Source organism: Lithobates pipiens, unplaced genomic scaffold (genome assembly GCF_037356315.1).
Source record: "Lithobates pipiens isolate NorthernLeopardFrog02 unplaced genomic scaffold, aLitPip1_a1.2 Scaffold_8, whole genome shotgun sequence".
Taxonomy (NCBI): Eukaryota; Metazoa; Chordata; class Amphibia; order Anura; family Ranidae; genus Lithobates; species Lithobates pipiens.
In genome coordinates, this window is record NW_027507903.1 from 609,462,628 (window position 1) to 609,484,897 (window position 22,270).

At 52.9% G+C, this 22,270-nt stretch overlaps 50 non-coding genes across 50 annotated transcripts; 26 read left to right on the plus strand and 24 right to left on the minus strand.

The window, feature by feature from the left end:
* The first annotated feature begins 2 nt into the window (after positions 1–2).
* TRNAW-CCA (transfer RNA tryptophan (anticodon CCA)) lies at positions 3–74 on the plus strand. The gene has a single exon. It is a non-coding gene; the product is annotated as a tRNA-Trp (tRNA).
* Positions 75–838: 764 nt separating this feature from the next.
* Positions 839–910, plus strand: TRNAW-CCA (transfer RNA tryptophan (anticodon CCA)). Its single transcript has one exon. It is a non-coding gene; the product is annotated as a tRNA-Trp (tRNA).
* A 564-nt stretch (positions 911–1,474) lies between these two features.
* On the minus strand, positions 1,475–1,548 carry TRNAI-AAU (transfer RNA isoleucine (anticodon AAU)). The gene has a single exon. It is a non-coding gene; the product is annotated as a tRNA-Ile (tRNA).
* A 126-nt stretch (positions 1,549–1,674) lies between these two features.
* TRNAW-CCA (transfer RNA tryptophan (anticodon CCA)) lies at positions 1,675–1,746 on the plus strand. The gene has a single exon. It is a non-coding gene; the product is annotated as a tRNA-Trp (tRNA).
* Positions 1,747–2,310: 564 nt separating this feature from the next.
* On the minus strand, positions 2,311–2,384 carry TRNAI-AAU (transfer RNA isoleucine (anticodon AAU)). The gene has a single exon. It is a non-coding gene; the product is annotated as a tRNA-Ile (tRNA).
* A 126-nt stretch (positions 2,385–2,510) lies between these two features.
* TRNAW-CCA (transfer RNA tryptophan (anticodon CCA)) lies at positions 2,511–2,582 on the plus strand. Its single transcript has one exon. It is a non-coding gene; the product is annotated as a tRNA-Trp (tRNA).
* A 564-nt stretch (positions 2,583–3,146) lies between these two features.
* Positions 3,147–3,220, minus strand: TRNAI-AAU (transfer RNA isoleucine (anticodon AAU)). Its single transcript has one exon. It is a non-coding gene; the product is annotated as a tRNA-Ile (tRNA).
* Positions 3,221–3,346: 126 nt separating this feature from the next.
* Positions 3,347–3,418, plus strand: TRNAW-CCA (transfer RNA tryptophan (anticodon CCA)). Its single transcript has one exon. It is a non-coding gene; the product is annotated as a tRNA-Trp (tRNA).
* Positions 3,419–3,982: 564 nt separating this feature from the next.
* On the minus strand, positions 3,983–4,056 carry TRNAI-AAU (transfer RNA isoleucine (anticodon AAU)). The gene has a single exon. It is a non-coding gene; the product is annotated as a tRNA-Ile (tRNA).
* Positions 4,057–4,182: 126 nt separating this feature from the next.
* On the plus strand, positions 4,183–4,254 carry TRNAW-CCA (transfer RNA tryptophan (anticodon CCA)). Its single transcript has one exon. It is a non-coding gene; the product is annotated as a tRNA-Trp (tRNA).
* A 564-nt stretch (positions 4,255–4,818) lies between these two features.
* TRNAI-AAU (transfer RNA isoleucine (anticodon AAU)) lies at positions 4,819–4,892 on the minus strand. Its single transcript has one exon. It is a non-coding gene; the product is annotated as a tRNA-Ile (tRNA).
* Positions 4,893–5,018: 126 nt separating this feature from the next.
* On the plus strand, positions 5,019–5,090 carry TRNAW-CCA (transfer RNA tryptophan (anticodon CCA)). Its single transcript has one exon. It is a non-coding gene; the product is annotated as a tRNA-Trp (tRNA).
* Positions 5,091–5,654: 564 nt separating this feature from the next.
* On the minus strand, positions 5,655–5,728 carry TRNAI-AAU (transfer RNA isoleucine (anticodon AAU)). Its single transcript has one exon. It is a non-coding gene; the product is annotated as a tRNA-Ile (tRNA).
* Positions 5,729–5,854: 126 nt separating this feature from the next.
* Positions 5,855–5,926, plus strand: TRNAW-CCA (transfer RNA tryptophan (anticodon CCA)). Its single transcript has one exon. It is a non-coding gene; the product is annotated as a tRNA-Trp (tRNA).
* Positions 5,927–6,490: 564 nt separating this feature from the next.
* TRNAI-AAU (transfer RNA isoleucine (anticodon AAU)) lies at positions 6,491–6,564 on the minus strand. The gene has a single exon. It is a non-coding gene; the product is annotated as a tRNA-Ile (tRNA).
* A 762-nt stretch (positions 6,565–7,326) lies between these two features.
* TRNAI-AAU (transfer RNA isoleucine (anticodon AAU)) lies at positions 7,327–7,400 on the minus strand. Its single transcript has one exon. It is a non-coding gene; the product is annotated as a tRNA-Ile (tRNA).
* Positions 7,401–7,526: 126 nt separating this feature from the next.
* TRNAW-CCA (transfer RNA tryptophan (anticodon CCA)) lies at positions 7,527–7,598 on the plus strand. The gene has a single exon. It is a non-coding gene; the product is annotated as a tRNA-Trp (tRNA).
* A 764-nt stretch (positions 7,599–8,362) lies between these two features.
* Positions 8,363–8,434, plus strand: TRNAW-CCA (transfer RNA tryptophan (anticodon CCA)). Its single transcript has one exon. It is a non-coding gene; the product is annotated as a tRNA-Trp (tRNA).
* Positions 8,435–8,998: 564 nt separating this feature from the next.
* Positions 8,999–9,072, minus strand: TRNAI-AAU (transfer RNA isoleucine (anticodon AAU)). The gene has a single exon. It is a non-coding gene; the product is annotated as a tRNA-Ile (tRNA).
* A 126-nt stretch (positions 9,073–9,198) lies between these two features.
* Positions 9,199–9,270, plus strand: TRNAW-CCA (transfer RNA tryptophan (anticodon CCA)). The gene has a single exon. It is a non-coding gene; the product is annotated as a tRNA-Trp (tRNA).
* A 565-nt stretch (positions 9,271–9,835) lies between these two features.
* On the minus strand, positions 9,836–9,909 carry TRNAI-AAU (transfer RNA isoleucine (anticodon AAU)). The gene has a single exon. It is a non-coding gene; the product is annotated as a tRNA-Ile (tRNA).
* Positions 9,910–10,035: 126 nt separating this feature from the next.
* TRNAW-CCA (transfer RNA tryptophan (anticodon CCA)) lies at positions 10,036–10,107 on the plus strand. Its single transcript has one exon. It is a non-coding gene; the product is annotated as a tRNA-Trp (tRNA).
* A 564-nt stretch (positions 10,108–10,671) lies between these two features.
* Positions 10,672–10,745, minus strand: TRNAI-AAU (transfer RNA isoleucine (anticodon AAU)). Its single transcript has one exon. It is a non-coding gene; the product is annotated as a tRNA-Ile (tRNA).
* A 126-nt stretch (positions 10,746–10,871) lies between these two features.
* Positions 10,872–10,943, plus strand: TRNAW-CCA (transfer RNA tryptophan (anticodon CCA)). The gene has a single exon. It is a non-coding gene; the product is annotated as a tRNA-Trp (tRNA).
* A 564-nt stretch (positions 10,944–11,507) lies between these two features.
* On the minus strand, positions 11,508–11,581 carry TRNAI-AAU (transfer RNA isoleucine (anticodon AAU)). The gene has a single exon. It is a non-coding gene; the product is annotated as a tRNA-Ile (tRNA).
* A 126-nt stretch (positions 11,582–11,707) lies between these two features.
* Positions 11,708–11,779, plus strand: TRNAW-CCA (transfer RNA tryptophan (anticodon CCA)). The gene has a single exon. It is a non-coding gene; the product is annotated as a tRNA-Trp (tRNA).
* Positions 11,780–12,342: 563 nt separating this feature from the next.
* TRNAI-AAU (transfer RNA isoleucine (anticodon AAU)) lies at positions 12,343–12,416 on the minus strand. Its single transcript has one exon. It is a non-coding gene; the product is annotated as a tRNA-Ile (tRNA).
* Positions 12,417–12,542: 126 nt separating this feature from the next.
* On the plus strand, positions 12,543–12,614 carry TRNAW-CCA (transfer RNA tryptophan (anticodon CCA)). The gene has a single exon. It is a non-coding gene; the product is annotated as a tRNA-Trp (tRNA).
* Positions 12,615–13,178: 564 nt separating this feature from the next.
* On the minus strand, positions 13,179–13,252 carry TRNAI-AAU (transfer RNA isoleucine (anticodon AAU)). The gene has a single exon. It is a non-coding gene; the product is annotated as a tRNA-Ile (tRNA).
* A 126-nt stretch (positions 13,253–13,378) lies between these two features.
* Positions 13,379–13,450, plus strand: TRNAW-CCA (transfer RNA tryptophan (anticodon CCA)). The gene has a single exon. It is a non-coding gene; the product is annotated as a tRNA-Trp (tRNA).
* A 564-nt stretch (positions 13,451–14,014) lies between these two features.
* On the minus strand, positions 14,015–14,088 carry TRNAI-AAU (transfer RNA isoleucine (anticodon AAU)). The gene has a single exon. It is a non-coding gene; the product is annotated as a tRNA-Ile (tRNA).
* Positions 14,089–14,214: 126 nt separating this feature from the next.
* On the plus strand, positions 14,215–14,286 carry TRNAW-CCA (transfer RNA tryptophan (anticodon CCA)). The gene has a single exon. It is a non-coding gene; the product is annotated as a tRNA-Trp (tRNA).
* Positions 14,287–14,850: 564 nt separating this feature from the next.
* TRNAI-AAU (transfer RNA isoleucine (anticodon AAU)) lies at positions 14,851–14,924 on the minus strand. The gene has a single exon. It is a non-coding gene; the product is annotated as a tRNA-Ile (tRNA).
* A 126-nt stretch (positions 14,925–15,050) lies between these two features.
* On the plus strand, positions 15,051–15,122 carry TRNAW-CCA (transfer RNA tryptophan (anticodon CCA)). The gene has a single exon. It is a non-coding gene; the product is annotated as a tRNA-Trp (tRNA).
* Positions 15,123–15,686: 564 nt separating this feature from the next.
* Positions 15,687–15,760, minus strand: TRNAI-AAU (transfer RNA isoleucine (anticodon AAU)). The gene has a single exon. It is a non-coding gene; the product is annotated as a tRNA-Ile (tRNA).
* Positions 15,761–15,886: 126 nt separating this feature from the next.
* Positions 15,887–15,958, plus strand: TRNAW-CCA (transfer RNA tryptophan (anticodon CCA)). The gene has a single exon. It is a non-coding gene; the product is annotated as a tRNA-Trp (tRNA).
* Positions 15,959–16,522: 564 nt separating this feature from the next.
* TRNAI-AAU (transfer RNA isoleucine (anticodon AAU)) lies at positions 16,523–16,596 on the minus strand. The gene has a single exon. It is a non-coding gene; the product is annotated as a tRNA-Ile (tRNA).
* A 126-nt stretch (positions 16,597–16,722) lies between these two features.
* TRNAW-CCA (transfer RNA tryptophan (anticodon CCA)) lies at positions 16,723–16,794 on the plus strand. The gene has a single exon. It is a non-coding gene; the product is annotated as a tRNA-Trp (tRNA).
* Positions 16,795–17,358: 564 nt separating this feature from the next.
* TRNAI-AAU (transfer RNA isoleucine (anticodon AAU)) lies at positions 17,359–17,432 on the minus strand. The gene has a single exon. It is a non-coding gene; the product is annotated as a tRNA-Ile (tRNA).
* A 126-nt stretch (positions 17,433–17,558) lies between these two features.
* TRNAW-CCA (transfer RNA tryptophan (anticodon CCA)) lies at positions 17,559–17,630 on the plus strand. Its single transcript has one exon. It is a non-coding gene; the product is annotated as a tRNA-Trp (tRNA).
* Positions 17,631–18,194: 564 nt separating this feature from the next.
* On the minus strand, positions 18,195–18,268 carry TRNAI-AAU (transfer RNA isoleucine (anticodon AAU)). Its single transcript has one exon. It is a non-coding gene; the product is annotated as a tRNA-Ile (tRNA).
* Positions 18,269–18,394: 126 nt separating this feature from the next.
* On the plus strand, positions 18,395–18,466 carry TRNAW-CCA (transfer RNA tryptophan (anticodon CCA)). Its single transcript has one exon. It is a non-coding gene; the product is annotated as a tRNA-Trp (tRNA).
* Positions 18,467–19,030: 564 nt separating this feature from the next.
* On the minus strand, positions 19,031–19,104 carry TRNAI-AAU (transfer RNA isoleucine (anticodon AAU)). Its single transcript has one exon. It is a non-coding gene; the product is annotated as a tRNA-Ile (tRNA).
* Positions 19,105–19,230: 126 nt separating this feature from the next.
* On the plus strand, positions 19,231–19,302 carry TRNAW-CCA (transfer RNA tryptophan (anticodon CCA)). Its single transcript has one exon. It is a non-coding gene; the product is annotated as a tRNA-Trp (tRNA).
* Positions 19,303–19,845: 543 nt separating this feature from the next.
* Positions 19,846–19,919, minus strand: TRNAI-AAU (transfer RNA isoleucine (anticodon AAU)). Its single transcript has one exon. It is a non-coding gene; the product is annotated as a tRNA-Ile (tRNA).
* A 126-nt stretch (positions 19,920–20,045) lies between these two features.
* Positions 20,046–20,117, plus strand: TRNAW-CCA (transfer RNA tryptophan (anticodon CCA)). The gene has a single exon. It is a non-coding gene; the product is annotated as a tRNA-Trp (tRNA).
* Positions 20,118–20,681: 564 nt separating this feature from the next.
* Positions 20,682–20,755, minus strand: TRNAI-AAU (transfer RNA isoleucine (anticodon AAU)). Its single transcript has one exon. It is a non-coding gene; the product is annotated as a tRNA-Ile (tRNA).
* Positions 20,756–20,881: 126 nt separating this feature from the next.
* Positions 20,882–20,953, plus strand: TRNAW-CCA (transfer RNA tryptophan (anticodon CCA)). The gene has a single exon. It is a non-coding gene; the product is annotated as a tRNA-Trp (tRNA).
* A 564-nt stretch (positions 20,954–21,517) lies between these two features.
* On the minus strand, positions 21,518–21,591 carry TRNAI-AAU (transfer RNA isoleucine (anticodon AAU)). Its single transcript has one exon. It is a non-coding gene; the product is annotated as a tRNA-Ile (tRNA).
* Positions 21,592–21,717: 126 nt separating this feature from the next.
* On the plus strand, positions 21,718–21,789 carry TRNAW-CCA (transfer RNA tryptophan (anticodon CCA)). The gene has a single exon. It is a non-coding gene; the product is annotated as a tRNA-Trp (tRNA).
* The last annotated feature ends 481 nt before the right edge of the window (positions 21,790–22,270 follow it).

The window sequence follows — 22,270 nt, forward strand, 5'->3', positions numbered from 1 at the left end:
CTGACCTCGTGGCGCAACGGTAGCGCGTCTGACTCCAGATCAGAAGGTTGCGTGTTCAAATCACGTCGGGGTCATGTTGGTTTTCATCGTCACCCACCCAAGCCAGGCTCCTCTGGCCCCTCCGCGTTGTCCCATCATTCCATTCCGGCTCCCACCCACGCAGGCTCCCGATCACCCTCAGAAGGCTGGGTGAACAGCCAAACCTAAAGAGCATGTGCCGTAGGCCTGGAAGAAGCTCCACTCCTGGGCTCATAGCATTGGGTGGAGGGTTGCAAAGCCTCAAATTAATAAGAATCAAGCATGTAAAACCTGCAAGGGTCAGAAGGTGCTTTGCAAGGCGTTATGGGTTGTTTTTCTTTCCCGAAGAATACATGTCTTACCTCGGGTTCTAACATAAGCGTGCAGAGAGGCTCCAGGGCTTGTGGCGTCAGCTAACTTTTTGTTTTCCCACAATCTTTAGCAGATATGGTTCTGGATCTTGGAGCCTTGAGGTGTTGTGGGACATAATTAAGCTGGGACATAATTAAGCTGCGCCACTAGCGAAATAGGCATCTTTGCTATCCGTTGAGTAGGTTAAAGAAAACTAGGCCAAGCGCCGACGGCCATAGGAATCCACCGCGGTTGGAATAAAAGGGCAATGGCCCGTACGGGGATCGAACCCGCGACCTTGGCGTTATTAGCACCATGCTCTAACCAACTGAGCTAACCGGCCGAAACTTGCATAGGGAGAGCCGGCCAAAGCTGGCACAGGGCTATCAGGGCAACCAGGTCAATCTGTGGGCAACCGCTGAAGAATTGACGCCGGAGTAGCCTAAAGCTTTCCAGAGCCACCACAGCTGACCTCGTGGCGCAACGGTAGCGCGTCTGACTCCAGATCAGAAGGTTGCGTGTTCAAATCACGTCGGGGTCATGTTGGTTTTCATCGTCACCCACCCAAGCCAGGCTCCTCTGGCCCCTCCGCGTTGTCCCATCATTCCATTCCGGCTCCCACCCACGCAGGCTCCCGATCACCCTCAGAAGGCTGGGTGAACAGCCAAACCTAAAGAGCATGTGCCGTAGGCCTGGAAGAAGCTCCACTCCTGGGCTCATAGCATTGGGTGGAGGGTTGCAAAGCCTCAAATTAATAAGAATCAAGCATGTAAAACCTGCAAGGGTCAGAAGGTGCTTTGCAAGGCGTTATGGGTTGTTTTTCTTTCCCGAAGAATACATGTCTTACCTCGGGTTCTAACATAAGCGTGCAGAGAGGCTCCAGGGCTTGTGGCGTCAGCTAACTTTTTGTTTTCCCACAATCTTTAGCAGATATGGTTCTGGATCTTGGAGCCTTGAGGTGTTGTGGGACATAATTAAGCTGGGACATAATTAAGCTGCGCCACTAGCGAAATAGGCATCTTTGCTATCCGTTGAGTAGGTTAAAGAAAACTAGGCCAAGCGCCGACGGCCATAGGAATCCACCGCGGTTGGAATAAAAGGGCAATGGCCCGTACGGGGATCGAACCCGCGACCTTGGCGTTATTAGCACCACGCTCTAACCAACTGAGCTAACCGGCCGAAACTTGCATAGGGAGAGCCGGCCAAAGCTGGCACAGGGCTATCAGGGCAACCAGGTCAATCTGTGGGCAACCGCTGAAGAATTGACGCCGGAGTAGCCTAAAGCTTTCCAGAGCCACCACAGCTGACCTCGTGGCGCAACGGTAGCGCGTCTGACTCCAGATCAGAAGGTTGCGTGTTCAAATCACGTCGGGGTCATGTTGGTTTTCATCGTCACCCACCCAAGCCAGGCTCCTCTGGCCCCTCCGCGTTGTCCCATCATTCCATTCCGGCTCCCACCCACGCAGGCTCCCGATCACCCTCAGAAGGCTGGGTGAACAGCCAAACCTAAAGAGCATGTGCCGTAGGCCTGGAAGAAGCTCCACTCCTGGGCTCATAGCATTGGGTGGAGGGTTGCAAAGCCTCAAATTAATAAGAATCAAGCATGTAAAACCTGCAAGGGTCAGAAGGTGCTTTGCAAGGCGTTATGGGTTGTTTTTCTTTCCCGAAGAATACATGTCTTACCTCGGGTTCTAACATAAGCGTGCAGAGAGGCTCCAGGGCTTGTGGCGTCAGCTAACTTTTTGTTTTCCCACAATCTTTAGCAGATATGGTTCTGGATCTTGGAGCCTTGAGGTGTTGTGGGACATAATTAAGCTGGGACATAATTAAGCTGCGCCACTAGCGAAATAGGCATCTTTGCTATCCGTTGAGTAGGTTAAAGAAAACTAGGCCAAGCGCCGACGGCCATAGGAATCCACCGCGGTTGGAATAAATGGGCAATGGCCCGTACGGGGATCGAACCCGCGACCTTGGCGTTATTAGCACCACGCTCTAACCAACTGAGCTAACCGGCCGAAACTTGCATAGGGAGAGCCGGCCAAAGCTGGCACAGGGCTATCAGGGCAACCAGGTCAATCTGTGGGCAACCGCTGAAGAATTGACGCCGGAGTAGCCTAAAGCTTTCCAGAGCCACCACAGCTGACCTCGTGGCGCAACGGTAGCGCGTCTGACTCCAGATCAGAAGGTTGCGTGTTCAAATCACGTCGGGGTCATGTTGGTTTTCATCGTCACCCACCCAAGCCAGGCTCCTCTGGCCCCTCCGCGTTGTCCCATCATTCCATTCCGGCTCCCACCCACGCAGGCTCCCGATCACCCTCAGAAGGCTGGGTGAACAGCCAAACCTAAAGAGCATGTGCCGTAGGCCTGGAAGAAGCTCCACTCCTGGGCTCATAGCATTGGGTGGAGGGTTGCAAAGCCTCAAATTAATAAGAATCAAGCATGTAAAACCTGCAAGGGTCAGAAGGTGCTTTGCAAGGCGTTATGGGTTGTTTTTCTTTCCCGAAGAATACATGTCTTACCTCGGGTTCTAACATAAGCGTGCAGAGAGGCTCCAGGGCTTGTGGCGTCAGCTAACTTTTTGTTTTCCCACAATCTTTAGCAGATATGGTTCTGGATCTTGGAGCCTTGAGGTGTTGTGGGACATAATTAAGCTGGGACATAATTAAGCTGCGCCACTAGCGAAATAGGCATCTTTGCTATCCGTTGAGTAGGTTAAAGAAAACTAGGCCAAGCGCCGACGGCCATAGGAATCCACCGCGGTTGGAATAAAAGGGCAATGGCCCGTACGGGGATCGAACCCGCGACCTTGGCGTTATTAGCACCACGCTCTAACCAACTGAGCTAACCGGCCGAAACTTGCATAGGGAGAGCCGGCCAAAGCTGGCACAGGGCTATCAGGGCAACCAGGTCAATCTGTGGGCAACCGCTGAAGAATTGACGCCGGAGTAGCCTAAAGCTTTCCAGAGCCACCACAGCTGACCTCGTGGCGCAACGGTAGCGCGTCTGACTCCAGATCAGAAGGTTGCGTGTTCAAATCACGTCGGGGTCATGTTGGTTTTCATCGTCACCCACCCAAGCCAGGCTCCTCTGGCCCCTCCGCGTTGTCCCATCATTCCATTCCGGCTCCCACCCACGCAGGCTCCCGATCACCCTCAGAAGGCTGGGTGAACAGCCAAACCTAAAGAGCATGTGCCGTAGGCCTGGAAGAAGCTCCACTCCTGGGCTCATAGCATTGGGTGGAGGGTTGCAAAGCCTCAAATTAATAAGAATCAAGCATGTAAAACCTGCAAGGGTCAGAAGGTGCTTTGCAAGGCGTTATGGGTTGTTTTTCTTTCCCGAAGAATACATGTCTTACCTCGGGTTCTAACATAAGCGTGCAGAGAGGCTCCAGGGCTTGTGGCGTCAGCTAACTTTTTGTTTTCCCACAATCTTTAGCAGATATGGTTCTGGATCTTGGAGCCTTGAGGTGTTGTGGGACATAATTAAGCTGGGACATAATTAAGCTGCGCCACTAGCGAAATAGGCATCTTTGCTATCCGTTGAGTAGGTTAAAGAAAACTAGGCCAAGCGCCGACGGCCATAGGAATCCACCGCGGTTGGAATAAAAGGGCAATGGCCCGTACGGGGATCGAACCCGCGACCTTGGCGTTATTAGCACCACGCTCTAACCAACTGAGCTAACCGGCCGAAACTTGCATAGGGAGAGCCGGCCAAAGCTGGCACAGGGCTATCAGGGCAACCAGGTCAATCTGTGGGCAACCGCTGAAGAATTGACGCCGGAGTAGCCTAAAGCTTTCCAGAGCCACCACAGCTGACCTCGTGGCGCAACGGTAGCGCGTCTGACTCCAGATCAGAAGGTTGCGTGTTCAAATCACGTCGGGGTCATGTTGGTTTTCATCGTCACCCACCCAAGCCAGGCTCCTCTGGCCCCTCCGCGTTGTCCCATCATTCCATTCCGGCTCCCACCCACGCAGGCTCCCGATCACCCTCAGAAGGCTGGGTGAACAGCCAAACCTAAAGAGCATGTGCCGTAGGCCTGGAAGAAGCTCCACTCCTGGGCTCATAGCATTGGGTGGAGGGTTGCAAAGCCTCAAATTAATAAGAATCAAGCATGTAAAACCTGCAAGGGTCAGAAGGTGCTTTGCAAGGCGTTATGGGTTGTTTTTCTTTCCCGAAGAATACATGTCTTACCTCGGGTTCTAACATAAGCGTGCAGAGAGGCTCCAGGGCTTGTGGCGTCAGCTAACTTTTTGTTTTCCCACAATCTTTAGCAGATATGGTTCTGGATCTTGGAGCCTTGAGGTGTTGTGGGACATAATTAAGCTGGGACATAATTAAGCTGCGCCACTAGCGAAATAGGCATCTTTGCTATCCGTTGAGTAGGTTAAAGAAAACTAGGCCAAGCGCCGACGGCCATAGGAATCCACCGCGGTTGGAATAAAAGGGCAATGGCCCGTACGGGGATCGAACCCGCGACCTTGGCGTTATTAGCACCACGCTCTAACCAACTGAGCTAACCGGCCGAAACTTGCATAGGGAGAGCCGGCCAAAGCTGGCACAGGGCTATCAGGGCAACCAGGTCAATCTGTGGGCAACCGCTGAAGAATTGACGCCGGAGTAGCCTAAAGCTTTCCAGAGCCACCACAGCTGACCTTGTGGCGCAACGGTAGCGCGTCTGACTCCAGATCAGAAGGTTGCGTGTTCAAATCACGTCGGGGTCATGTTGGTTTTCATTGTCACCCACCCAAGCCAGGCTCCTCTGGCCCCTCCGCGTTGTCCCATCATTCCATTCCGGCTCCCACCCACGCAGGCTCCCGATCACCCTCAGAAGGCTGGGTGAACAGCCAAACCTAAAGAGCATGTGCCGTAGGCCTGGAAGAAGCTCCACTCCTGGGCTCATAGCATTGGGTGGAGGGTTGCAAAGCCTCAAATTAATAAGAATCAAGCATGTAAAACCTGCAAGGGTCAGAAGGTGCTTTGCAAGGCGTTATGGGTTGTTTTTCTTTCCCGAAGAATACATGTCTTACCTCGGGTTCTAACATAAGCGTGCAGAGAGGCTCCAGGGCTTGTGGCGTCAGCTAACTTTTTGTTTTCCCACAATCTTTAGCAGATATGGTTCTGGATCTTGGAGCCTTGAGGTGTTGTGGGACATAATTAAGCTGGGACATAATTAAGCTGCGCCACTAGCGAAATAGGCATCTTTGCTATCCGTTGAGTAGGTTAAAGAAAACTAGGCCAAGCGCCGACGGCCATAGGAATCCACCGCGGTTGGAATAAAAGGGCAATGGCCCGTACGGGGATCGAACCCGCGACCTTGGCGTTATTAGCACCACGCTCTAACCAACTGAGCTAACCGGCCGAAACTTGCATAGGGAGAGCCGGCCAAAGCTGGCACAGGGCTATCAGGGCAACCAGGTCAATCTGTGGGCAACCGCTGAAGAATTGACGCCGGAGTAGCCTAAAGCTTTCCAGAGCCACCACAGCTGACCTCGTGGCGCAACGGTAGCGCGTCTGACTCCAGATCAGAAGGTTGCGTGTTCAAATCACGTCGGGGTCATGTTGGTTTTCATCGTCACCCACCCAAGCCAGGCTCCTCTGGCCCCTCCGCGTTGTCCCATCATTCCATTCCGGCTCCCACCCACGCAGGCTCCCGATCACCCTCAGAAGGCTGGGTGAACAGCCAAACCTAAAGAGCATGTGCCGTAGGCCTGGAAGAAGCTCCACTCCTGGGCTCATAGCATTGGGTGGAGGGTTGCAAAGCCTCAAATTAATAAGAATCAAGCATGTAAAACCTGCAAGGGTCAGAAGGTGCTTTGCAAGGCGTTATGGGTTGTTTTTCTTTCCCGAAGAATACATGTCTTACCTCGGGTTCTAACATAAGCGTGCAGAGAGGCTCCAGGGCTTGTGGCGTCAGCTAACTTTTTGTTTTCCCACAATCTTTAGCAGATATGGTTCTGGATCTTGGAGCCTTGAGGTGTTGTGGGACATAATTAAGCTGGGACATAATTAAGCTGCGCCACTAGCGAAATAGGCATCTTTGCTATCCGTTGAGTAGGTTAAAGAAAACTAGGCCAAGCGCCGACGGCCATAGGAATCCACCGCGGTTGGAATAAAAGGGCAATGGCCCGTACGGGGATCGAACCCGCGACCTTGGCGTTATTAGCACCACGCTCTAACCAACTGAGCTAACCGGCCGAAACTTGCATAGGGAGAGCCGGCCAAAGCTGGCACAGGGCTATCAGGGCAACCAGGTCAATCTGTGGGCAACCGCTGAAGAATTGACGCCGGAGTAGCCTAAAGCTTTCCAGAGCCACCACAGCTGACCTCGTGGCGCAACGGTAGCACGTCTGACTCCAGATCAGAAGGTTGCGTGTTCAAATCACGTCGGGGTCATGTTGGTTTTCATCGTCACCCACCCAAGCCAGGCTCCTCTGGCCCCTCCGCGTTGTCCCATCATTCCATTCCGGCTCCCACCCACGCAGGCTCCCGATCACCCTCAGAAGGCTGGGTGAACAGCCAAACCTAAAGAGCATGTGCCGTAGGCCTGGAAGAAGCTCCACTCCTGGGCTCATAGCATTGGGTGGAGGGTTGCAAAGCCTCAAATTAATAAGAATCAAGCATGTAAAACCTGCAAGGGTCAGAAGGTGCTTTGCAAGGCGTTATGGGTTGTTTTTCTTTCCCGAAGAATACATGTCTTACCTCGGGTTCTAACATAAGCGTGCAGAGAGGCTCCAGGGCTTGTGGCGTCAGCTAACTTTTTGTTTTCCCACAATCTTTAGCAGATATGGTTCTGGATCTTGGAGCCTTGAGGTGTTGTGGGACATAATTAAGCTGGGACATAATTAAGCTGCGCCACTAGCGAAATAGGCATCTTTGCTATCCGTTGAGTAGGTTAAAGAAAACTAGGCCAAGCGCCGACGGCCATAGGAATCCACCGCGGTTGGAATAAAAGGGCAATGGCCCGTACGGGGATCGAACCCGCGACCTTGGCGTTATTAGCACCACGCTCTAACCAACTGAGCTAACCGGCCGAAACTTGCATAGGGAGAGCCGGCCAAAGCTGGCACAGGGCTATCAGGGCAACCAGGTCAATCTGTGGGCAACCGCTGAAGAATTGACGCCGGAGTAGCCTAAAGCTTTCCAGAGCCACCACAGCTGACCTCGTGGCGCAACGGTAGCGCGTCTGACTCCAGATCAGAAGGTTGCGTGTTCAAATCACGTCGGGGTCATGTTGGTTTTCATCGTCACCCACCCAAGCCAGGCTCCTCTGGCCCCTCCGCGTTGTCCCATCATTCCATTCCGGCTCCCACCCACGCAGGCTCCCGATCACCCTCAGAAGGCTGGGTGAACAGCCAAACCTAAAGAGCATGTGCCGTAGGCCTGGAAGAAGCTCCACTCCTGGGCTCATAGCATTGGGTGGAGGGTTGCAAAGCCTCAAATTAATAAGAATCAAGCATGTAAAACCTGCAAGGGTCAGAAGGTGCTTTGCAAGGCGTTATGGGTTGTTTTTCTTTCCCGAAGAATACATGTCTTACCTCGGGTTCTAACATAAGCGTGCAGAGAGGCTCCAGGGCTTGTGGCGTCAGCTAACTTTTTGTTTTCCCACAATCTTTAGCAGATATGGTTCTGGATCTTGGAGCCTTGAGGTGTTGTGGGACATAATTAAGCTGGGACATAATTAAGCTGCGCCACTAGCGAAATAGGCATCTTTGCTATCCGTTGAGTAGGTTAAAGAAAACTAGGCCAAGCGCCGACGGCCATAGGAATCCACCGCGGTTGGAATAAAAGGGCAATGGCCCGTACGGGGATCGAACCGGCGACCTTGGCGTTATTAGCACCACGCTCTAACCAACTGAGCTAACCGGCCGAAACTTGCATAGGGAGAGCCGGCCAAAGCTGGCACAGGGCTATCAGGGCAACCAGGTCAATCTGTGGGCAACCGCTGAAGAATTGACGCCGGAGTAGCCTAAAGCTTTCCAGAGCCACCACAGCTGACCTCGTGGCGCAACGGTAGCGCGTCTGACTCCAGATCAGAAGGTTGCGTGTTCAAATCACGTCGGGGTCATGTTGGTTTTCATCGTCACCCACCCAAGCCAGGCTCCTCTGGCCCCTCCGCGTTGTCCCATCATTCCATTCCGGCTCCCACCCACGCAGGCTCCCGATCACCCTCAGAAGGCTGGGTGAACAGCCAAACCTAAAGAGCATGTGCCGTAGGCCTGGAAGAAGCTCCACTCCTGGGCTCATAGCATTGGGTGGAGGGTTGCAAAGCCTCAAATTAATAAGAATCAAGCATGTAAAACCTGCAAGGGTCAGAAGGTGCTTTGCAAGGCGTTATGGGTTGTTTTTCTTTCCCGAAGAATACATGTCTTACCTCGGGTTCTAACATAAGCGTGCAGAGAGGCTCCAGGGCTTGTGGCGTCAGCTAACTTTTTGTTTTCCCACAATCTTTAGCAGATATGGTTCTGGATCTTGGAGCCTTGAGGTGTTGTGGGACATAATTAAGCTGGGACATAATTAAGCTGCGCCACTAGCGAAATAGGCATCTTTGCTATCCGTTGAGTAGGTTAAAGAAAACTAGGCCAAGCGCCGACGGCCATAGGAATCCACCGCGGTTGGAATAAAAGGGCAATGGCCCGTACGGGGATCGAACCCGCGACCTTGGCGTTATTAGCACCACGCTCTAACCAACTGAGCTAACCGGCCGAAACTTGCATAGGGAGAGCCGGCCAAAGCTGGCACAGGGCTATCAGGGCAACCAGGTCAATCTGTGGGCAACCGCTGAAGAATTGACGCCGGAGTAGCCTAAAGCTTTCCAGAGCCACCACAGCTGACCTCGTGGCGCAACGGTAGCGCGTCTGACTCCAGATCAGAAGGTTGCGTGTTCAAATCACGTCGGGGTCATGTTGGTTTTCATCGTCACCCACCCAAGCCAGGCTCCTCTGGCCCCTCCGCGTTGTCCCATCATTCCATTCCGGCTCCCACCCACGCAGGCTCCCGATCACCCTCAGAAGGCTGGGTGAACAGCCAAACCTAAAGAGCATGTGCCGTAGGCCTGGAAGAAGCTCCACTCCTGGGCTCATAGCATTGGGTGGAGGGTTGCAAAGCCTCAAATTAATAAGAATCAAGCATGTAAAACCTGCAAGGGTCAGAAGGTGCTTTGCAAGGCGTTATGGGTTGTTTTTTCTTTCCCGAAGAATACATGTCTTACCTCGGGTTCTAACATAAGCGTGCAGAGAGGCTCCAGGGCTTGTGGCGTCAGCTAACTTTTTGTTTTCCCACAATCTTTAGCAGATATGGTTCTGGATCTTGGAGCCTTGAGGTGTTGTGGGACATAATTAAGCTGGGACATAATTAAGCTGCGCCACTAGCGAAATAGGCATCTTTGCTATCCGTTGAGTAGGTTAAAGAAAACTAGGCCAAGCGCCGACGGCCATAGGAATCCACCGCGGTTGGAATAAAAGGGCAATGGCCCGTACGGGGATCGAACCCGCGACCTTGGCGTTATTAGCACCACGCTCTAACCAACTGAGCTAACCGGCCGAAACTTGCATAGGGAGAGCCGGCCAAAGCTGGCACAGGGCTATCAGGGCAACCAGGTCAATCTGTGGGCAACCGCTGAAGAATTGACGCCGGAGTAGCCTAAAGCTTTCCAGAGCCACCACAGCTGACCTCGTGGCGCAACGGTAGCGCGTCTGACTCCAGATCAGAAGGTTGCGTGTTCAAATCACGTCGGGGTCATGTTGGTTTTCATCGTCACCCACCCAAGCCAGGCTCCTCTGGCCCCTCCGCGTTGTCCCATCATTCCATTCCGGCTCCCACCCACGCAGGCTCCCGATCACCCTCAGAAGGCTGGGTGAACAGCCAAACCTAAAGAGCATGTGCCGTAGGCCTGGAAGAAGCTCCACTCCTGGGCTCATAGCATTGGGTGGAGGGTTGCAAAGCCTCAAATTAATAAGAATCAAGCATGTAAAACCTGCAAGGGTCAGAAGGTGCTTTGCAAGGCGTTATGGGTTGTTTTTCTTTCCCGAAGAATACATGTCTTACCTCGGGTTCTAACATAAGCGTGCAGAGAGGCTCCAGGGCTTGTGGCGTCAGCTAACTTTTTGTTTTCCCACAATCTTTAGCAGATATGGTTCTGGATCTTGGAGCCTTGAGGTGTTGTGGGACATAATTAAGCTGGGACATAATTAAGCTGCGCCACTAGCGAAATAGGCATCTTTGCTATCCGTTGAGTAGGTTAAAGAAAACTAGGCCAAGCGCCGACGGCCATAGGAATCCACCGCGGTTGGAATAAAAGGGCAATGGCCCGTACGGGGATCGAACCCGCGACCTTGGCGTTATTAGCACCACGCTCTAACCAACTGAGCTAACCGGCCGAAACTTGCATAGGGAGAGCCGGCCAAAGCTGGCACAGGGCTATCAGGGCAACCAGGTCAATCTGTGGGCAACCGCTGAAGAATTGACGCCGGAGTAGCCTAAAGCTTTCCAGAGCCACCACAGCTGACCTCGTGGCGCAACGGTAGCGCGTCTGACTCCAGATCAGAAGGTTGCGTGTTCAAATCACGTCGGGGTCATGTTGGTTTTCATCGTCACCCACCCAAGCCAGGCTCCTCTGGCCCCTCCGCGTTGTCCCATCATTCCATTCCGGCTCCCACCCACGCAGGCTCCCGATCACCCTCAGAAGGCTGGGTGAACAGCCAAACCTAAAGAGCATGTGCCGTAGGCCTGGAAGAAGCTCCACTCCTGGGCTCATAGCATTGGGTGGAGGGTTGCAAAGCCTCAAATTAATAAGAATCAAGCATGTAAAACCTGCAAGGGTCAGAAGGTGCTTTGCAAGGCGTTATGGGTTGTTTTTCTTTCCCGAAGAATACATGTCTTACCTCGGGTTCTAACATAAGCGTGCAGAGAGGCTCCAGGGCTTGTGGCGTCAGCTAACTTTTTGTTTTCCCACAATCTTTAGCAGATATGGTTCTGGATCTTGGAGCCTTGAGGTGTTGTGGGACATAATTAAGCTGGGACATAATTAAGCTGCGCCACTAGCGAAATAGGCATCTTTGCTATCCGTTGAGTAGGTTAAAGAAAACTAGGCCAAGCGCCGACGGCCATAGGAATCCACCGCGGTTGGAATAAAAGGGCAATGGCCCGTACGGGGATCGAACCCGCGACCTTGGCGTTATTAGCACCACGCTCTAACCAACTGAGCTAACCGGCCGAAACTTGCATAGGGAGAGCCGGCCAAAGCTGGCACAGGGCTATCAGGGCAACCAGGTCAATCTGTGGGCAACCGCTGAAGAATTGACGCCGGAGTACCCTAAAGCTTTCCAGAGGCACCACAGCTGACCTCGTGGCGCAACGGTAGCGCGTCTGACTCCAGATCAGAAGGTTGCGTGTTCAAATCACGTCGGGGTCATGTTGGTTTTCATCGTCACCCACCCAAGCCAGGCTCCTCTGGCCCCTCCGCGTTGTCCCATCATTCCATTCCGGCTCCCACCCACGCAGGCTCCCGATCACCCTCAGAAGGCTGGGTGAACAGCCAAACCTAAAGAGCATGTGCCGTAGGCCTGGAAGAAGCTCCACTCCTGGGCTCATAGCATTGGGTGGAGGGTTGCAAAGCCTCAAATTAATAAGAATCAAGCATGTAAAACCTGCAAGGGTCAGAAGGTGCTTTGCAAGGCGTTATGGGTTGTTTTTCTTTCCCGAAGAATACATGTCTTACCTCGGGTTCTAACATAAGCGTGCAGAGAGGCTCCAGGGCTTGTGGCGTCAGCTAACTTTTTGTTTTCCCACAATCTTTAGCAGATATGGTTCTGGATCTTGGAGCCTTGAGGTGTTGTGGGACATAATTAAGCTGGGACATAATTAAGCTGCGCCACTAGCGAAATAGGCATCTTTGCTATCCGTTGAGTAGGTTAAAGAAACTAGGCCAAGCGCCGACGGCCATAGGAATCCACCGCGGTTGGAATAAAAGGGCAATGGCCCGTACGGGGATCGAACCCGCGACCTTGGCGTTATTAGCACCACGCTCTAACCAACTGAGCTAACCGGCCGAAACTTGCATAGGGAGAGCCGGCCAAAGCTGGCACAGGGCTATCAGGGCAACCAGGTCAATCTGTGGGCAACCGCTGAAGAATTGACGCCGGAGTAGCCTAAAGCTTTCCAGAGGCACCACAGCTGACCTCGTGGCGCAACGGTAGCGCGTCTGACTCCAGATCAGAAGGTTGCGTGTTCAAATCACGTCGGGGTCATGTTGGTTTTCATCGTCACCCACCCAAGCCAGGCTCCTCTGGCCCCTCCGCGTTGTCCCATCATTCCATTCCGGCTCCCACCCACGCAGGCTCCCGATCACCCTCAGAAGGCTGGGTGAACAGCCAAACCTAAAGAGCATGTGCCGTAGGCCTGGAAGAAGCTCCACTCCTGGGCTCATAGCATTGGGTGGAGGGTTGCAAAGCCTCAAATTAATAAGAATCAAGCATGTAAAACCTGCAAGGGTCAGAAGGTGCTTTGCAAGGCGTTATGGGTTGTTTTTCTTTCCCGAAGAATACATGTCTTACCTCGGGTTCTAACATAAGCGTGCAGAGAGGCTCCAGGGCTTGTGGCGTCAGCTAACTTTTTGTTTTCCCACAATCTTTAGCAGATATGGTTCTGGATCTTGGAGCCTTGAGGTGTTGTGGGACATAATTAAGCTGGGACATAATTAAGCTGCGCCACTAGCGAAATAGGCATCTTTGCTATCCGTTGAGTAGGTTAAAGAAAACTAGGCCAAGCGCCGACGGCCATAGGAATCCACCGCGGTTGGAATAAAAGGGCAATGGCCCGTACGGGGATCGAACCCGCGACCTTGGCGTTATTAGCACCACGCTCTAACCAACTGAGCTAACCGGCCGAAACTTGCATAGGGAGAGCCGGCCAAAGCTGGCACAGGGCTATCAGGGCAACCAGGTCAATCTGTGGGCAACCGCTGAAGAATTGACGCCGGAGTAGCCTAAAGCTTTCCAGAGGCACCACAGCTGACCTCGTGGCGCAACGGTAGCGCGTCTGACTCCAGATCAGAAGGTTGCGTGTTCAAATCACGTCGGGGTCATGTTGGTTTTCATCGTCACCCACCCAAGCCAGGCTCCTCTGGCCCCTCCGCGTTGTCCCATCATTCCATTCCGGCTCCCACCCACGCAGGCTCCCGATCACCCTCAGAAGGCTGGGTGAACAGCCAAACCCAAAGAGCATGTGCCGTAGGCCTGGAAGAAGCTCCACTCCTGGGCTCATAGCATTGGGTGGAGGGTTGCAAAGCCTCAAATTAATAAGAATCAAGCATGTAAAACCTGCAAGGGTCAGAAGGTGCTTTGCAAGGCGTTATGGGTTGTTTTTCTTTCCCGAAGAATACATGTCTTACCTCGGGTTCTAACATAAGCGTGCAGAGAGGCTCCAAGGCTTGTGGCGTCAGCTAACTTTTTGTTTTCCCACAATCTTTAGCAGATATGGTTCTGGATCTTGGAGCCTTGAGGTGTTGTGGGACATAATTAAGCTGGGACATAATTAAGCTGCGCCACTAGCGAAATAGGCATCTTTGCTATCCGTTGAGTAGGTTAAAGAAAACTAGGCCAAGCGCCGACGGCCATAGGAATCCACCGCGGTTGGAATAAAAGGGCAATGGCCCGTACGGGGATCGAACCCGCGACCTTGGCGTTATTAGCACCACGCTCTAACCAACTGAGCTAACCGGCCGAAACTTGCATAGGGAGAGCCGGCCAAAGCTGGCACAGGGCTATCAGGGCAACCAGGTCAATCTGTGGGCAACCGCTGAAGAATTGACGCCGGAGTAGCCTAAAGCTTTCCAGAGGCACCACAGCTGACCTCGTGGCGCAACGGTAGCGCGTCTGACTCCAGATCAGAAGGTTGCGTGTTCAAATCACGTCGGGGTCATGTTGGTTTTCATCGTCACCCACCCAAGCCAGGCTCCTCTGGCCCCTCCGCGTTGTCCCATCATTCCATTCCGGCTCCCACCCACGCAGGCTCCCGATCACCCTCAGAAGGCTGGGTGAACAGCCAAACCTAAAGAGCATGTGCCGTAGGCCTGGAAGAAGCTCCACTCCTGGGCTCATAGCATTGGGTGGAGGGTTGCAAAGCCTCAAATTAATAAGAATCAAGCATGTAAAACCTGCAAGGGTCAGAAGGTGCTTTGCAAGGCGTTATGGGTTGTTTTTCTTTCCCGAAGAATACATGTCTTACCTCGGGTTCTAACATAAGCGTGCAGAGAGGCTCCAGGGCTTTTGGCGTCAGCTAACTTTTTGTTTTCCCACAATCTTTAGCAGATATGGTTCTGGATCTTGGAGCCTTGAGGTGTTGTGGGACATAATTAAGCTGGGACATAATTAAGCTGCGCCACTAGCGAAATAGGCATCTTTGCTATCCGTTGAGTAGGTTAAAGAAAACTAGGCCAAGCGCCGACGGCCATAGGAATCCACCGCGGTTGGAATAAAAGGGCAATGGCCCGTACGGGGATCGAACCCGCGACCTTGGCGTTATTAGCACCACGCTCTAACCAACTGAGCTAACCGGCCGAAACTTGCATAGGGAGAGCCGGCCAAAGCTGGCACAGGGCTATCAGGGCAACCAGGTCAATCTGTGGGCAACCGCTGAAGAATTGACGCCGGAGTAGCCTAAAGCTTTCCAGAGGCACCACAGCTGACCTCGTGGCGCAACGGTAGCGCGTCTGACTCCAGATCAGAAGGTTGCGTGTTCAAATCACGTCGGGGTCATGTTGGTTTTCATCGTCACCCACCCAAGCCAGGCTCCTCTGGCCCCTCCGCGTTGTCCCATCATTCCATTCCGGCTCCCACCCACGCAGGCTCCCGATCACCCTCAGAAGGCTGGGTGAACAGCCAAACCCAAAGAGCATGTGCCGTAGGCCTGGAAGAAGCTCCACTCCTGGGCTCATAGCATTGGGTGGAGGGTTGCAAAGCCTCAAATTAATAAGAATCAAGCATGTAAAACCTGCAAGGGTCAGAAGGTGCTTTGCAAGGCGTTATGGGTTGTTTTTCTTTCCCGAAGAATACATGTCTTACCTCGGGTTCTAACATAAGCGTGCAGAGAGGCTCCAAGGCTTGTGGCGTCAGCTAACTTTTTGTTTTCCCACAATCTTTAGCAGATATGGTTCTGGATCTTGGAGCCTTGAGGTGTTGTGGGACATAATTAAGCTGGGACATAATTAAGCTGCGCCACTAGCGAAATAGGCATCTTTGCTATCCGTTGAGTAGGTTAAAGAAAACTAGGCCAAGCGCCGACGGCCATAGGAATCCACCGCGGTTGGAATAAAAGGGCAATGGCCCGTACGGGGATCGAACCCGCGACCTTGGCGTTATTAGCACCACGCTCTAACCAACTGAGCTAACCGGCCGAAACTTGCATAGGGAGAGCCGGCCAAAGCTGGCACAGGGCTATCAGGGCAACCAGGTCAATCTGTGGGCAACCGCTGAAGAATTGACGCCGGAGTAGCCTAAAGCTTTCCAGAGCCACCACAGCTGACCTCGTGGCGCAACGGTAGCGCGTCTGACTCCAGATCAGAAGGTTGCGTGTTCAAATCACGTCGGGGTCATGTTGGTTTTCATCGTCACCCACCCAAGCCAGGCTCCTCTGGCCCCTCCGCGTTGTCCCATCATTCCATTCCGGCTCCCACCCACGCAGGCTCCCGATCACCCTCAGAAGGCTGGGTGAACAGCCAAACCTAAAGAGCATGTGCCGTAGGCCTGGAAGAAGCTCCACTCCTGGGCTCATAGCATTGGGTGGAGGGTTGCAAAGCCTCAAATTAATAAGAATCAAGCATGTAAAACCTGCAAGGGTCAGAAGGTGCTTTGCAAGGCGTTATGGGTTGTTTTTCTTTCCCGAAGAATACATGTCTTACCTCGGGTTCTAACATAAGCGTGCAGAGAGGCTCCAGGGCTTGTGGCGTCAGCTAACTTTTTGTTTTCCCACAATCTTTAGCAGATATGGTTCTGGATCTTGGAGCCTTGAGGTGTTGTGGGACATAATTAAGCTGGGACATAATTAAGCTGCGCCACTAGCGAAATAGGCATCTTTGCTATCCGTTGAGTAGGTTAAAGAAAACTAGGCCAAGCGCCGACGGCCATAGGAATCCACCGCGGTTGGAATAAAAGGGCAATGGCCCGTACGGGGATCGAACCCGCGACCTTGGCGTTATTAGCACCACGCTCTAACCAACTGAGCTAACCGGCCGAAACTTGCATAGGGAGAGCCGGCCAAAGCTGGCACAGGGCTATCAGGGCAACCAGGTCAATCTGTGGGCAACCGCTGAAGAATTGACGCCGGAGTAGCCTAAAGCTTTCCAGAGCCACCACAGCTGACCTTGTGGCGCAACGGTAGCGCGTCTGACTCCAGATCAGAAGGTTGCGTGTTCAAATCACGTCGGGGTCATGTTGGTTTTCATCGTCACCCACCCAGGCCAGGCTCCTCTGGCCCCTCCGCGTTGTCCCATCATTCCATTCCGGCTCCCACCCACGCAGGCTCCCGATCACCCTCAGAAGGCTGGGTGAACAGCCAAACCTAAAGAGCATGTGCCGTAGGCCTGGAAGAAGCTCCACTCCTGGGCTCATAGCATTGGGTGGAGGGTTGCAAAGCCTCAAATTAATAAGAATCAAGCATGTAAAACCTGCAAGGGTCAGAAGGTGCTTTGCAAGGCGTTATGGGTTGTTTTTCTTTCCCGAAGAATACATGTCTTACCTCGGGTTCTAACATAAGCGTGCAGAGAGGCTCCAGGGCTTGTGGCGTCAGCTAACTTTTTGTTTTCCCACAATCTTTAGCAGATATGGTTCTGGATCTTGGAGCCTTGAGGTGTTGTGGGACATAATTAAGCTGGGACATAATTAAGCTGCGCCACTAGCGAAATAGGCATCTTTGCTATCCGTTGAGTAGGTTAAAGAAAACTAGGCCAAGCGCCGACGGCCATAGGAATCCACCGCGGTTGGAATAAAAGGGCAATGGCCCGTACGGGGATCGAACCCGCGACCTTGGCGTTATTAGCACCACGCTCTAACCAACTGAGCTAACCGGCCGAAACTTGCATAGGGAGAGCCGGCCAAAGCTGGCACAGGGCTATCAGGGCAACCAGGTCAATCTGTGGGCAACCGCTGAAGAATTGACGCCGGAGTAGCCTAAAGCTTTCCAGAGCCACCACAGCTGACCTTGTGGCGCAACGGTAGCGCGTCTGACTCCAGATCAGAAGGTTGCGTGTTCAAATCACGTCGGGGTCATGTTGGTTTTCATCGTCACCCACCCAGGCCAGGCTCCTCTGGCCCCTCCGCGTTGTCCCATCATTCCATTCCGGCTCCCACCCACGCAGGCTCCCGATCACCCTCAGAAGGCTGGGTGAACAGCCAAACCTAAAGAGCATGTGCCGTAGGCCTGGAAGAAGCTCCACTCCTGGGCTCATAGCATTGGGTGGAGGGTTGCAAAGCCTCAAATTAATAAGAATCAAGCATGTAAAACCTGCAAGGGTCAGAAGGTGCTTTGCAAGGCGTTATGGGTTGTTTTTCTTTCCCGAAGAATACATGTCTTACCTCGGGTTCTAACATAAGCGTGCAGAGAGGCTCCAGGGCTTGTGGCGTCAGCTAACTTTTTGTTTTCCCACAATCTTTAGCAGATATGGTTCTGGATCTTGGAGCCTTGAGGTGTTGTGGGACATAATTAAGCTGGGACATAATTAAGCTGCGCCACTAGCGAAATAGGCATCTTTGCTATCCGTTGAGTAGGTTAAAGAAAACTAGGCCAAGCGCCGACGGCCATAGGAATCCACCGCGGTTGGAATAAAAGGGCAATGGCCCGTACGGGGATCGAACCCGCGACCTTGGCGTTATTAGCACCACGCTCTAACCAACTGAGCTAACCGGCCGAAACTTGCATAGGGAGAGCCGGCCAAAGCTGGCACAGGGCTATCAGGGCAACCAGGTCAATCTGTGGGCAACCGCTGAAGAATTGACGCCGGAGTAGCCTAAAGCTTTCCAGAGCCACCACAGCTGACCTCGTGGCGCAACGGTAGCGCGTCTGACTCCAGATCAGAAGGTTGCGTGTTCAAATCACGTCGGGGTCATGTTGGTTTTCATCGTCACCCACCCAAGCCAGGCTCCTCTGGCCCCTCCGCGTTGTCCCATCATTCCATTCCGGCTCCCACCCACGCAGGCTCCCGATCACCCTCAGAAGGCTGGGTGAACAGCCAAACCTAAAGAGCATGTGCCGTAGGCCTGGAAGAAGCTCCACTCCTGGGCTCATAGCATTGGGTGGAGGGTTGCAAAGCCTCAAATTAATAAGAATCAAGCATGTAAAACCTGCAAGGGTCAGAAGGTGCTTTGCAAGGCGTTATGGGTTGTTTTTCTTTCCCGAAGAATACATGTCTTACCTCGGGTTCTAACATAAGCGTGCAGAGAGGCTCCAGGGCTTGTGGCGTCAGCTAACTTTTTGTTTTCCCACAATCTTTAGCAGATATGGTTCTGGATCTTGGAGCCTTGAGGTGTTGTGGGACATAATTAAGCTGGGACATAATTAAGCTGCGCCACTAGCGAAATAGGCATCTTTGCTATCCGTTGAGTAGGTTAAAGAAAACTAGGCCAAGCGCCGACGGCCATAGGAATCCACCGCGGTTGGAATAAAAGGGCAATGGCCCGTACGGGGATCGAACCCGCGACCTTGGCGTTATTAGCACCACGCTCTAACCAACTGAGCTAACCGGCCGAAACTTGCATAGGGAGAGCCGGCCAAAGCTGGCACAGGGCTATCAGGGCAACCAGGTCAATCTGTGGGCAACCGCTGAAGAATTGACGCCGGAGTAGCCTAAAGCTTTCCAGAGCCACCACAGCTGACCTCGTGGCGCAACGGTAGCGCGTCTGACTCCAGATCAGAAGGTTGCGTGTTCAAATCACGTCGGGGTCATGTTGGTTTTCATCGTCACCCACCCAAGCCAGGCTCCTCTGGCCCCTCCGCGTTGTCCCATCATTCCATTCCGGCTCCCACCCACGCAGGCTCCCGATCACCCTCAGAAGGCTGGGTGAACAGCCAAACCTAAAGAGCATGTGCCGTAGGCCTGGAAGAAGCTCCACTCCTGGGCTCATAGCATTGGGTGGAGGGTTGCAAAGCCTCAAATTAATAAGAATCAAGCATGTAAAACCTGCAAGGCGTTATGGGTTGTTTTTCTTTCCCGAAGAATACATGTCTTACCTCGGGTTCTAACATAAGCGTGCAGAGAGGCTCCAGGGCTTGTGGCGTCAGCTAACTTTTTGTTTTCCCACAATCTTTAGCAGATATGGTTCTGGATCTTGGAGCCTTGAGGTGTTGTGGGACATAATTAAGCTGGGACATAATTAAGCTGCGCCACTAGCGAAATAGGCATCTTTGCTATCCGTTGAGTAGGTTAAAGAAAACTAGGCCAAGCGCCGACGGCCATAGGAATCCACCGCGGTTGGAATAAAAGGGCAATGGCCCGTACGGGGATCGAACCCGCGACCTTGGCGTTATTAGCACCACGCTCTAACCAACTGAGCTAACCGGCCGAAACTTGCATAGGGAGAGCCGGCCAAAGCTGGCACAGGGCTATCAGGGCAACCAGGTCAATCTGTGGGCAACCGCTGAAGAATTGACGCCGGAGTAGCCTAAAGCTTTCCAGAGCCACCACAGCTGACCTCGTGGCGCAACGGTAGCGCGTCTGACTCCAGATCAGAAGGTTGCGTGTTCAAATCACGTCGGGGTCATGTTGGTTTTCATCGTCACCCACCCAAGCCAGGCTCCTCTGGCCCCTCCGCGTTGTCCCATCATTCCATTCCGGCTCCCACCCACGCAGGCTCCCGATCACCCTCAGAAGGCTGGGTGAACAGCCAAACCTAAAGAGCATGTGCCGTAGGCCTGGAAGAAGCTCCACTCCTGGGCTCATAGCATTGGGTGGAGGGTTGCAAAGCCTCAAATTAATAAGAATCAAGCATGTAAAACCTGCAAGGGTCAGAAGGTGCTTTGCAAGGCGTTATGGGTTGTTTTTCTTTCCCGAAGAATACATGTCTTACCTCGGGTTCTAACATAAGCGTGCAGAGAGGCTCCAGGGCTTGTGGCGTCAGCTAACTTTTTGTTTTCCCACAATCTTTAGCAGATATGGTTCTGGATCTTGGAGCCTTGAGGTGTTGTGGGACATAATTAAGCTGGGACATAATTAAGCTGCGCCACTAGCGAAATAGGCATCTTTGCTATCCGTTGAGTAGGTTAAAGAAAACTAGGCCAAGCGCCGACGGCCATAGGAATCCACCGCGGTTGGAATAAAAGGGCAATGGCCCGTACGGGGATCGAACCCGCGACCTTGGCGTTATTAGCACCACGCTCTAACCAACTGAGCTAACCGGCCGAAACTTGCATAGGGAGAGCCGGCCAAAGCTGGCACAGGGCTATCAGGGCAACCAGGTCAATCTGTGGGCAACCGCTGAAGAATTGACGCCGGAGTAGCCTAAAGCTTTCCAGAGCCACCACAGCTGACCTCGTGGCGCAACGGTAGCGCGTCTGACTCCAGATCAGAAGGTTGCGTGTTCAAATCACGTCGGGGTCATGTTGGTTTTCATCGTCACCCACCCAAGCCAGGCTCCTCTGGCCCCTCCGCGTTGTCCCATCATTCCATTCCGGCTCCCACCCACGCAGGCTCCCGATCACCCTCAGAAGGCTGGGTGAACAGCCAAACCTAAAGAGCATGTGCCGTAGGCCTGGAAGAAGCTCCACTCCTGGGCTCATAGCATTGGGTGGAGGGTTGCAAAGCCTCAAATTAATAAGAATCAAGCATGTAAAACCTGCAAGGGTCAGAAGGTGCTTTGCAAGGCGTTATGGGTTGTTTTTCTTTCCCGAAGAATACATGTCTTACCTCGGGTTCTAACATAAGCGTGCAGAGAGGCTCCAGGGCTTGTGGCGTCAGCTAACTTTTTGTTTTCCCACAATCTTTAGCAGATATGGTTCTGGATCTTGGAGCCTTGAGGTGTTGTGGGACATAATTAAGCTGGGACATAATTAAGCTGCGCCACTAGCGAAATAGGCATCTTTGCTATCCGTTGAGTAGGTTAAAGAAAACTAGGCCAAGCGCCGACGGCCATAGGAATCCACCGCGGTTGGAATAAAAGGGCAATGGCCCGTACGGGGATCGAACCCGCGACCTTGGCGTTATTAGCACCACGCTCTAACCAACTGAGCTAACCGGCCGAAACTTGCATAGGGAGAGCCGGCCAAAGCTGGCACAGGGCTATCAGGGCAACCAGGTCAATCTGTGGGCAACCGCTGAAGAATTGACGCCGGAGTAGCCTAAAGCTTTCCAGAGCCACCACAGCTGACCTCGTGGCGCAACGGTAGCGCGTCTGACTCCAGATCAGAAGGTTGCGTGTTCAAATCACGTCGGGGTCATGTTGGTTTTCATCGTCACCCACCCAAGCCAGGCTCCTCTGGCCCCTCCGCGTTGTCCCATCATTCCATTCCGGCTCCCACCCACGCAGGCTCCCGATCACCCTCAGAAGGCTGGGTGAACAGCCAAACCTAAAGAGCATGTGCCGTAGGCCTGGAAGAAGCTCCACTCCTGGGCTCATAGCATTGGGTGGAGGGTTGCAAAGCCTCAAATTAATAAGAATCAAGCATGTAAAACCTGCAAGGGTCAGAAGGTGCTTTGCAAGGCGTTATGGGTTGTTTTTCTTTCCCGAAGAATACATGTCTTACCTCGGGTTCTAACATAAGCGTGCAGAGAGGCTCCAGGGCTTGTGGCGTCAGCTAACTTTTTGTTTTCCCACAATCTTTAGCAGATATGGTTCTGGATCTTGGAGCCTTGAGGTGTTGTGGGACATAATTAAGCTGGGACATAATTAAGCTGCGCCACTAGCGAAATAGGCATCTT